Genomic DNA, 11,373 nt, shown 5'->3' with positions numbered 1-11,373 from the left:
TTCTTGCACCAACATCCGATGGTTGTCACTTATGTTGTCTTTGGGTTTTGCTCCTAAATCTTCTCAGGGATGACAGGCTTGTTGTCTAGGGTGCACTTGGTGGCCCAGGAGATAAGCAAGGAAAGCTCCCTGACACAAATACCAATTAAGCCAGGAGGCATTTAATGCAGCCTGAGCTGTGTGTTCCTGAGGGACCCCAAGGAAGATAAAGGTTAAATTGACTGTAACTACCTGTGAAGGGCAGTGATTACTGTCCAAAGTCTGCCTCACATTTTATTACTACTGGCAGTCCCATTCTGTATTCTTGAAAAGATTTTCCATTGCTACTACCTACCATTCAAAATTAAGCACACGTTCTGTCTTCTACTCCTGCTCACCACTGGCATTCAAGCCCTAAGATGGAATCACTAATATTCAAAGAAACCCTCTCATTTCCAGGATATTCCTTGATGTTGCCAGGTATAATAGCTTGCCACTCTGCTTCAGCCATGCTGTATTGAACAAAGTTATTCTGCACCTAATATATTGCTTTTGCCTGGAGCTGTGGGTCATAAAAAGATGTGTAAGGGGGGTGCCTGGGTGGCTCAGTCAGTTGAGTGTCTGACTCTTGGTTTCGGCTCAGGTCATGATCTCAGGGTCATGAGATTGAGCCCCCAGGTGGACTCTGAGCACAGCGGGCAGTCTGCTGGAGATTCTGTCTCTCTGCCTCTCACCCCCTTCCTCTCTAATTAAAGAAAAAGAAAAAAAAAGATGCATAAGGTTTGGTGCCACCCTCAAGCACTAGATGGAATTTGAGCCCCATGAAACTAAGGACAAGTGCTAAACCATGTGGAGGTGATTGTAAGGTCAAAATGAGCTATGAGAAAAGTCTGTGTTGACCTGAGAGAGTCTCAAAGGCCCTATCAAAGAGCAGCAGCTTACAAGGGAGGCAACATGGAACAGCCTGGAAGAATAAGGGAAATCAATGGCATAGAAATGAAATAAGGATTAATTAATTAATTTAAAACTATATTTATTTATTCATGAGAGACACGGAGAGAGGCAGAGACACAGGCAAAGGGAGAAGCAGGCTCCCTGCAGGGAGCCTGATGCAGGACTCGATCCCAGGACCCCGGGATCACACCCTGAGCCAAAGGCAGAGACTCAACCACTGAGCCACCCAAGTGCCCCAAGGATAAATTTATTAATTTGGTTCTAAGGGGTAGTGAAACAAAGTAATCTAGCTGTCGGGTAGACTGCATGTAAGACATTGAGGAAGGAGGGAGCCCCCTACCATTTAAGGAAATAAGAATTCAATTATGAAACTGTTAATCTAAGAATGGCGCTGCTAATCCAGTTATGAAGCTAGTAACCCTACGACACCACCTGCGGTAATGCCACTAAAAATAAAAATGTAGCTCCAGACTGGGATCTCCACTACAATTGTAAAGCCATCCAAGTAAGCTAACTGCAAGACACATTGCAGGGTGTATTGAGTATTATTGCAGCTGAGGTGTTTGTTTGTTTGTTTGTTTGTTTGTTTGTTGCCCAGGGTGACTGGATACCAAACCAACCGGAGGAAAAATGGTTAAGTAGCATCCTTAAAACACTGTCATCATCAGGCCATGGTTCTGTCATTAGATTAGACGTTGCTTAAGATCAGAGGCCATACCTTATAAATATATCCTAGTCAGACACAAAAGATGGCAAAAGTGATGTGTTGTTGGTGCTGGTGACAAAAGATGCAAACTGGCCTGCTGCTGACCCTGCCCTCCCCTCCCTTGCTGTCAGCTGTCATTCCTCAAAATGTGACAGGAGCTGCCTCCTGCCCAGCTGCCTTCATTCCCATTTCAAATCAAGAGGAGAAAGATGGGAAAATATTTGTTTGTTTGTCCTTTTCACATACGATTTCCTGTAATCTATTCTGTGTTCTGACTAATTTCCCAGGATGCTCTCTTAAGGCAAAGAAAATTCTCTTCTTTTCCCATCTCAAGTATCTTGAAATGGTTCCTCACAGCTCTCGGCTGGATGAATTCCCCCAGTGGTTCCTGAGTCGATCTTCATTCATGAATTTCCTCATTCATTTCCATCTACTAAAGATCTACCACAAGCCAGGTACCCTTCTTAGAACTAGGGCTGCACCACCAAGTTCTCATGGAGCTTTAATTCTAGACAATGAAGAGATGGACAACAAATACATATCCTGCCAGGCAGTAGTGTTGTTGAGTGAAATACAACAGGGATGGGGAGTATGAGAACTCAGGGTGAGAAACTTTATTTTGCATGAGGAGTGGAGGTCTTATTGATAAGCAGAAACCTGAATAAATTGAGGTTTCTGCTTAACTTGATATTTAAGTAGAAACCTGAATAAACCAAGAGAGAGGGAGCCATGTTAATAATCTGGAAAAGAAATATCCCAGAAAGACAGAAAAGTAAATACAAAGGTCCTGTGGCAGAAATATATTCAGTTTATTTGAGGAACAACAAAGAGGCCAGTGTGTCCAAAGTGGTCAGAGTGGAGGAAAGGGCAGAAGCAAGTGAAATCAGAGGGGAAGCTGAGGACTATTATGAAGAACATTAGACTATGAGAAGAAGGACAAGAGTACAGGGTATCTGGGTGGCTCAGTGGTTGAGCATCTGCCTTTGGCTCAGGTCCTGGGATGGAGTCCTACATTGGGCTCTCTGCATGGAGCCTGCTTCTCCCCCTGCCTGTGTCTCTGCCTCTCTCTCTCTCTCTCTCTCTCTGTCTCTCTCTCTGTCTCTCTCTGTCTCTCTCTCTCTCTCTGTGTATCTCTCATGAATAAATAAAATCTTTAAAAAAAAAAAAAGGACAGGAGTAGACAAATCAACTAGAAGACAAGTGATTTAAACCAGACAAGAAATGATGGTGACTTAGAATGTGGTGATTGTACTGAAAGTAGGAAGTGGTAAGACTCCAGATTTATTTTGAAAACAGATCCAATAGACTTAGCTCATAGATTGGAGGTGGGATGAGAGAGGGGGAAAAAAAGACCATCGTAAATTTTTCCAATATTGTTGACTTGAGCAGCTGGAAAAGTGAAGCTGCCATTTACCCATATAGGGAAGGTTAAGAAAACCAGGAGTAGGGAAGCTCAGGAATTTGATTTTGAACTTGTTAGGTTTTTTTGATGTCTATTAGACATCCAGGTAGGGGTATTAGGTAAGCAGTAGGATAAATCAGTTTGGAGTTCAAGAAAAAAAATTGGGTTGGAGATAAAAAATTGGAAATTACCAGCATGGATATCACATAAAGACATGAGATAGGATGAGATCAGCCAGAGAGGGAGTACAAACAGAGAAAAGGAGAGGAGCAGGACAGAGCCGTGGGGAATTCTGATGTCTAAAGACTGTGGAAAGGATGGGAAGCCAGGCAAGGAGGTTGACTGCTGGCCCAGGGCCAGCAAAGTAGAGGACAGTCAAGAGAGAATGGCTGTGAGGATGCCAAGTGAAGCAGGTGTTTCCAAAGAAAGGAGGGAGTAAAAGATAAATAGGATGAAAACCAGGAATCAGCCTTCGGATTTGGCAACAAGGAGGTCATTAGAGACCTTGACAAGAGCATTTTTGATAAAATTAGGAAATGTGAGCCTGATTGGAAGGAGTTCAACAGAGGGTGAGGAGACAGACAGTGGAGACAGTATGTTTAGACAGTTTTGCTGAAAAGGAGGAGCAGAGAAATGGGAGGTAGAAAGAGAAGAGTGTAGGCTCAGGAAAGTTTGTTTTTATTCCCCCAAAGATTATCTTGATTCATTTATATCTGTCCATATGGTCTAGTAGTAAGATAACAAACAGATGTCTTTTGATAAGAGCAAATTAATTTTTGGTCCCCTGGATTCACCTACTGTTCAAATTTGTTAGAAGACATTATGTTAGAATACTATCACTGAGATATCTCAGATTCTGATGAGCTATTCCAAGAAGCCAAGATACTTATCATAAAGGGGGACATCTTCCATCTTTTCGGAAAATCTACAATATACACCTCCATTTATAGAATCACACAACCCTTTAATGGGGTTCCAAACATCCCCTTAAAGCAACTAATGGGTTTTTACTTTAATCCAACATGAGACTTTTCGGAGTCATATACGGAAGTTGGGCAGGTTCTGAAAGGTTTGAACCTTATTCCCTAGTCCTCCGGTGGGTGCAGCACAAGAGACAGGCCAAGCAATGGAAAGGCAGGAGGGCAGAGGCTAATGATGAAACAGGAAAACCGATGGTGTATTGGAGGCAAGAGGCTAGCGTGGAACATAAGAGCATCAGGTGCTCAGACAAGGATGCAGTTTGCCAACAGGGAGGGCCACTGATTTTATAGGCAGATGGGTCACTCGCTGGGCTTGGGCTAGGATTTTTCCAATTAAGCTCCTAGATATGAAGTGCTTAATATACTCCAGTCAGTATATTAAGCATTCGCTATACATCAAGTCATTTAATATCTACCACATTTCTTCAAGTTCAATACTGTCTGCTCCATTTTATAGATAAGGGAGCTAAAGTTCAGAGATATTAAGGGTTTGTCCAAACTTGCACATCTGTTAAGTGGTTGAATCTGACACCTATTTTAAAACACAACTTTTACATTTTCTGGTTTATTGTCCACAGTCATGTAGACCAAGGAGGGAATGCCCATTAGTGACCCGAAGGAAATAGCCAATGCCTTGAGTAACAGGGTTGATTGTGGCACCAATTATTGTGACATTGTTTCGACCATCTCTGTTGCTCCGTACATAACAAAACACCCCCACATTTAATAGCGTTAAGACAACAATCACTTATTTTGCTCACAAGTTTGCAATTTGGGCTTGAAAGCTCAGTTTTGCCCCATGTGCATTGGCTGGGTCAGGTCTACCTCCAAGGTGGCTCCCATAGGTGGCTGGAAATGGTTTGTTGGCCAGGGACCTCAGTTTCTTTACATGTGGGTCTTTCCATGTGCCCTGGGATGCTTAACAAAATGGCAACAAGGTTTCAAAATTTAGTACTCCAAGGAACAGAAAGTAGAAGCTTCAGTATCCTGAAATCTGGGCCTGGAATCGGCACAGTATCACTCATGCTATATTCTAGTTTTCAAGCCAACTCAATTGCAGTGGGAAGATAATCAAAGAATCTGTGGTTATTATTCACCCCTCAGAATCTGGCCCTTGGCTTTGAATGATTTATATTCCTCCCATGTGAAAAATAAACTCATCCCTTCCCAAGGCCTGCAAAAATCCAGTCCCATTATGGCATTGATTCGAATTATTCCAGGACCTCATCATCATTGAAATCAGATTAGGCTGGTTGGGTGTGGTTCCTCTCAGCCTAAAAACCTATGCCCCCCACCAGACCTACAAACAATGGTTGACTAAGCATAAGATAACTGGAATAGTCCCATTAAAAAGAGACAGAACATAGTCACATGGCAGTCTCTGGTCCTTTAGAACTTGATAGTTCACTCCAGCACATGTGGTCAGTTTCTTGATTAGTGTAATTCCTAATCTTTGGCAATTACTTTGTAGAGTCAATGATTCTGCTCTTTGAGCAATTCGTTTAACCTTCTGGGTCCTTCCTTCCTCTTCCTTCCATAAGAAATAACTCATACTGCAAGTGAGTACTTTCTCAGCCTCTTCCCTCCATGGAAGGTTGGGAATCCAAATACCTCTTTTTATTTTGTGCTGTTTGTCCCTTCCAAAAGAAATCAATAGAGTCTTGTTAAAAATTTTGAGTCTCTTAGGGATCCCTGGGTGGCTCAGTGGTTTAGTGCCTGCCTTTGGTCCAGGGCGTGATCCTGGGGTCCCGGGATCGAGTCCCACAACAGGCTCCCTGCATGGAGCCTGCTTTTCCCTCTGCCTGTGTCTCTGCCTCTCTCTCTGTGTCTCTCATGAATAAATAAATAAAATCTTTTAAATTTTTTTTGAGTTTCTTATTTATCAATTTATAATCAATTCCACTACACAAAGTCATACCCGTATTTCTTTCCAAGACAGACTCTTCAGTGTCTTGCGTAGTTGGTGAGGCAGGTGTGAAATATTTCTCTTAATACCTAAAAGCCTTGTTATTTAACCTAAAGAATCTATGATTTTTAAGCACAGGCCTTTCAATTCTACTAGGCATACTCTTAAATCTTTCTGAAGTCTTAACAAAGGATCTTAAAGCCATTATCGTGAGACTTTGCCCCCAGACCATGTTTTCCTAGTAGAGCCCTGGATTTGGTCTTTGCCCAAAAGCCATTTCTTACTTTGAGAATTATTTCCTGGATGAAAATGGGGATGAAAAATACTTTATTTTTGAGCCCAGAAAGTCCTGGCTCTGTTAGAGTCCCTCTACACTCAGGTTGAAATGTAACAAGATTTGTTTTAAAACTCATTTCTCTCTTTTCATATTTCATCATATGTAGATAAAAAGGAATGGTTGACTCTTTTTTTTTGTATTTTTTTCATTGGAGTTCGATTTGCCAACATATAGCATAATACCCAGTGCTCATCCCATCAAGTGCCCCCCTGAGTGCCCATCACCCAGTCACCCCAACACCCCCCTGCCCACCTCCCCTTCCACTACCCCTTGTTCGTTTCTCAGAGTTAGGAGTCTCTCATGTTCTGTCTCCCTCTTTGAAATTTCCCACTCATTTTCTCTCCTTTCCTCTATAGTCCTTTTCACTATTTTTTATATTCTCTGTATAAGTGAAACTATATAATGTTTGTCCTTCTCCAATTGACATACTTCACTTGGCATAACATCCTCCAGTTCCATCCACTTTGGTGGGTATTTGTCATTTCTAATGGCTGAGGAATATTCCATTGTATACATAAACCACATCTTCTTTATCCATTCATCTTTCGTTGGACACTGAGGCTCCTTCCACAGTTTGGCTGTTGTGGACATTGCTTCTATGAGGTTGACTCTTTTGATATTCTATCTGAAAATAACCTTACCCTGATCCATAAGCTCATCAGATACATTTTCTGTTTTCTACATTCTACAGATGACGGTTTTGCTATACTATTTACCACTACATAATACAGGTCATTTCATCTCTAGCACTTTTCTCACCATTCTTCATTCAAGTCCTCACCAATTACCTCCTGAGGAATTTCCAGCTTCCACCTGCTAGCTGGTCCCGAAGCTGATGCTACATGTTTAGGATTCTGATTACGGAAGCATCCTACTTCTAGGTAACAAATTCTGTTCCAGATACATTGCAAGTACTCCAAGAGATTGACCAGGTTACTGCCAGCCTCTTAAAGGCTGGACCTAGAAACTTCACTGATCAAACTTGCTCAGATTCAAGGGAAGGGTATGCTCAAATGCCACTTCTTCTTTTTAAATTTTTTTAGTTTATTTTGAGAGAGAGAAAGAAAGCACAAGCAGAGGGAGAAGCAGACTTCACACTGACCAGGGAGCCCAACAGAGGGCTCAATCTCAGGACCCTTAGATCATGACCTAAGCTGAAGGCAGACTGAGCCACGCAGGTCACCCTAGATGCCATTTCTTTATGGAAGTATTGTCAAATAAATTTGAGGCATCTTTAAGTCTACCACAGATGGGGAAGCCTGATGGGAGAGCAGGTTTGAAGATGAAAGTTCAATTCAGCATACTGACATTGCAAGACACAGTTAACATTTTAGATAGGCATTTAGATGTGACTCTGGATCCCAGAAGAGAGCTCTGAGCTTGGTGGGGAGTGGGGAGCAGAATCTAAGAGCTCTGAAAACGAATTCCATTACCTGGAAAGTAGAAGAGAAGAAGGCTCAACGCTAATGTTTGAGAAATTCCGATTCAGGTAGTGGAGCAGCTGACAACGTAGCCAGAGGAAGAGTCAGGGAGAAAGCCAGTCCAGGGTGGTGTTTTGCAAGTCACAGAAGAGAGAAAGAGCCATCAAGTGACATGTGTGCTCTTCCCCATCAGGCTTCCTGCCAGCCCATATAGAACAAATAAAAACCAGCATACTTTCCTACTGGGTTAAAATTACCAGCAGGGTTTGGACCAGGCTATGAAATTTGTTTTTGTAGAAGAAAGGAAATATTTAAATAATGTGAATCTCTAGGGGAAGAAGTTGAAAACCTAATAAACTTGATAGCCATGACACTTCTAGACTGGGCAGGACATATTCCTAACAGGAACAATATGCAGGGAAGAGGAAGAGGAGCAAAAGCCAAGAGCATACCTGCAAATTGTCCTTCTACACAAGAGTCAGACATTTTGCCTTTTCATTTGCTTGTTTTTAAGGAGAAGGACAATCTTCAGGGAAAATTAAAAGCCAAGATACAGCACATATTTTCACGAAGTATAAATCAAGTAAGACAATAGAAAGCTGTTGACAACAGAAATTTCCTTTTCAAACTATGTCCACTAAAGTGAGTTTTGTAAAGGTTGCCCCGCCTGGGTGGTATTTCTGGACAAGTACAAGCTGACTTGCACTTATTGGAAGTGAACACTGCGATTTGCTTAAAATATTCTTCTATGCTAGGATGCCTTCTTCACCTTCCAGTTCCTACCCACTCAGGATGCCAGGATTCACTTTGCTTTTTCTCCAACTTCCCCCTTCTCCTTCAGTGGACAAAAAGCACTGGACATTAGATGAGAACATCTGGAGTCTGTTCCCTGAGAGGCCCTGGAACCCTCTCCATGGACGATTGCTCTGCTGTGGAAGGAAATTATAATACAGGACAGGCACAGCTTTGTCAGCATCCTTGGGGGTGGCTGGTTTCATCTCTTGGGGGGTGAAAACTATAAAAAAGTCTTTATATAGGTCTTTCCAAATTCCTCCAAATTCTGGAGGCAGGGCCACCCAAATCCTCCATGTTTAAAATAAAAAACCAGCCCAGTGCTTTGCTGGCACACTGATCAGGGCAGGTGTCACCTCCTGCAGGTTGGTTGTCTTGGAAATATTCCAAGGAGGATCATAAAGTTCTGCCAGTAATTAAGTATAAAAATAAGGAGAAATGGGCTAAAAGAAAATATTCAAGAAGAGGGGATATTTGAAAGATTCCAGGAAGGCACTGGGAAACAGTACAAGTTTTTTCCAGGGGATTGATCTGAGTTTTGGAAAAGTCTTCTAACTGCCCAGAGTTTATGCAAATCCAAGTTCTGAATGTTTTTAAGGTCTGCCCCATCAATCGTAATATATAATGGAAAGAGCTAATTATCTTAGTACTGTGCAGCTGCATGCAACCTTCAGATTAATAGCAGAGTTCAAAGAGACAAGCAGATGTGTAAAGCAGAAGCAATGCCAGATATGTACTTTGGAGCATTAGGAAATATTTGGTTTGATGAAAGAGTCTTATTCAATAATAATTTTCCATCTCTCAACCATGGCGATGGGATTAATATATATTAGTCTGTCAACTAGGTTGCTGTTTTTCATTGTATTTGTTATTTTTCCATTTGGGGTTTATTAGACAGGAAATTGCAGCTTTTTCGAAGCTTGTGTAGATTTTGTAAATCGCAAATGGAAGACTCTCGGAAAAAATAAATCCAAATAAGGTGCCTCTGCTATTGTCAATCGCAATCTATTATTCTCCTTTTAGTAGAACTGAGAATAACACTTCACAGTTCAATTTGCTGAAACCTGTCTCTTAATTTTTCGGCTAACTAGTTGAGGTTTGGACACAGATTTTGAAGACAAGTATTTGTCAGCATCTTGTTTCAGCAATCTTTCTAGATGCCCTGGAAGGCCAGCCTAGATATTTTGGGCTTCAAAAGGCTCAAAGCCAAAGATGCTAACTATCCAATGTGACTCTGGAAAATGCCTAGCTTTGTGATGGACACTGGCATATCTTTATTGAAATCCAGCTTTCTGCCAGAAGAGTATGAAGACATTTCACTTGGGAATGTTCTAGGCAAAACAATCCTCAGCAAAAATGATCGAAAAAAAAAAAATACATCAAGATGCGGTCATCATTTTCAGGTAAGAGAACTCTGTGTGACTTCATTCTTCTTAAACTTCTCTTTATGTCCCAAATTTTCTACAGTGGGAATGAATGAAACGGCGAATGGTGTTGAACTGAGATAAAACTAAATATTTTATAACGTTCTAATCGAATGTTACCTTGCATCTAACAGAAAGCCAGCTCCTTTCTAAAGTGAACATGTTAGCTTCGTAAATAGCTTAAATTTATAAGTGAATTATTAAATTCTCTAATCCTCCTTGAAGTGTTTATTTACTGGTAGAGAACAAGAAAACCTGGGGCCCTCTGATCTCCAACATTGGTGGAGTACGAGTTCTCCCTATTTTCATGCTATAATCAATAATACGATTTATTTTCTTTATTGTACAAGCTGAGAACAAGGTCCAATGATTTCTTTCCTCTATATGAATCAACCATAGCTATGTTCTGTCACATTCCAGCTGCCAAGTGTAGAGATACCACACCGTGAGGTAATGAATTATGGCGGAGTGAGATCCAGCACAGTCGTCCTGATCCTCCTAGTCTCAGCCCGGCTCAGATGTTACCATGTAAGGTGAGCCACTGGAGATTTGAACCAGTGGAGGAAACATGAGAGAAGGGCAACTGGTAAAAAAACCCCAGCCTAGGAAGCAGGGTCCATCATCAAAGCAGACGTCAGGGTAAAGGGGATGGGTCTTCTGCAACATTGCAACCAAAAGCCCAGGTGCAGAGGATGGTGTGACAGCAGAGATCCAATGCCTGTGCCCACCGCCACTGAATCAATGAGTGTTGAAAAGACAATGCATGGGCTTTAAGCACCTGTCATATTTTTGAGTCTTACTCTATGCCCATCCATGCGCTCAATGTTTCACATTCCCTATCTCCTTGAGCACTCACAGGCCTGAAATGCTACTACCCAACTTTTGGCAGAGGTACTGGAGGTCTGGGAGTGGGGGGTGTGGAGTCACTAGATCAAGGTCACCCATCTAGGAAATGGGAGAGTTGGAGTTCGAACCCAAGTCTGCATGATTTCACAGCCAGGGCCCTGTGATGCTGTGATGCATTGCCTGCCAACATGTGTTCCACACGGTAACACAGGTCTTGCTCTTTGTAGCTTTGGAGCCTCCTTACCTGGGTTCTCCCAGCAGCACCATGAGGTAGGTGGAGGAGACAGCGCTTCTATCCTGTGCCCCAGCATAGAGATAGAGGCCCGTGCCCGTAAAAACTGTGGCGATGAGGCACAAAGCCAGGATTTCTGCTTTTCTTTTTTTCCCCTTTTGATCCATAACACATTGTCTGCAATTTCTTGTTTCATCAGTGAAATGTCTTTGTGCGGTAGTGAAAGCTATATATTTTCTACCAACTGAATGGGAAGAATAATGAACCATGCAGAACATAGTCAGGACGTTAATAATCCTGCCAGGACATGGGATTAACCTCTCTCTCTCTAAAGGGACAAAATATGCAAACTCTGATCACTGTGAGAATTAGATTTGCTTCTTATCCTAAGTAT

Source organism: Canis lupus, chromosome 5 (genome assembly GCF_048164855.1).
Source record: "Canis lupus baileyi chromosome 5, mCanLup2.hap1, whole genome shotgun sequence".
Taxonomy (NCBI): domain Eukaryota; kingdom Metazoa; phylum Chordata; class Mammalia; order Carnivora; family Canidae; genus Canis; species Canis lupus.
This window is presented reverse-complemented; position numbering follows the sequence as displayed.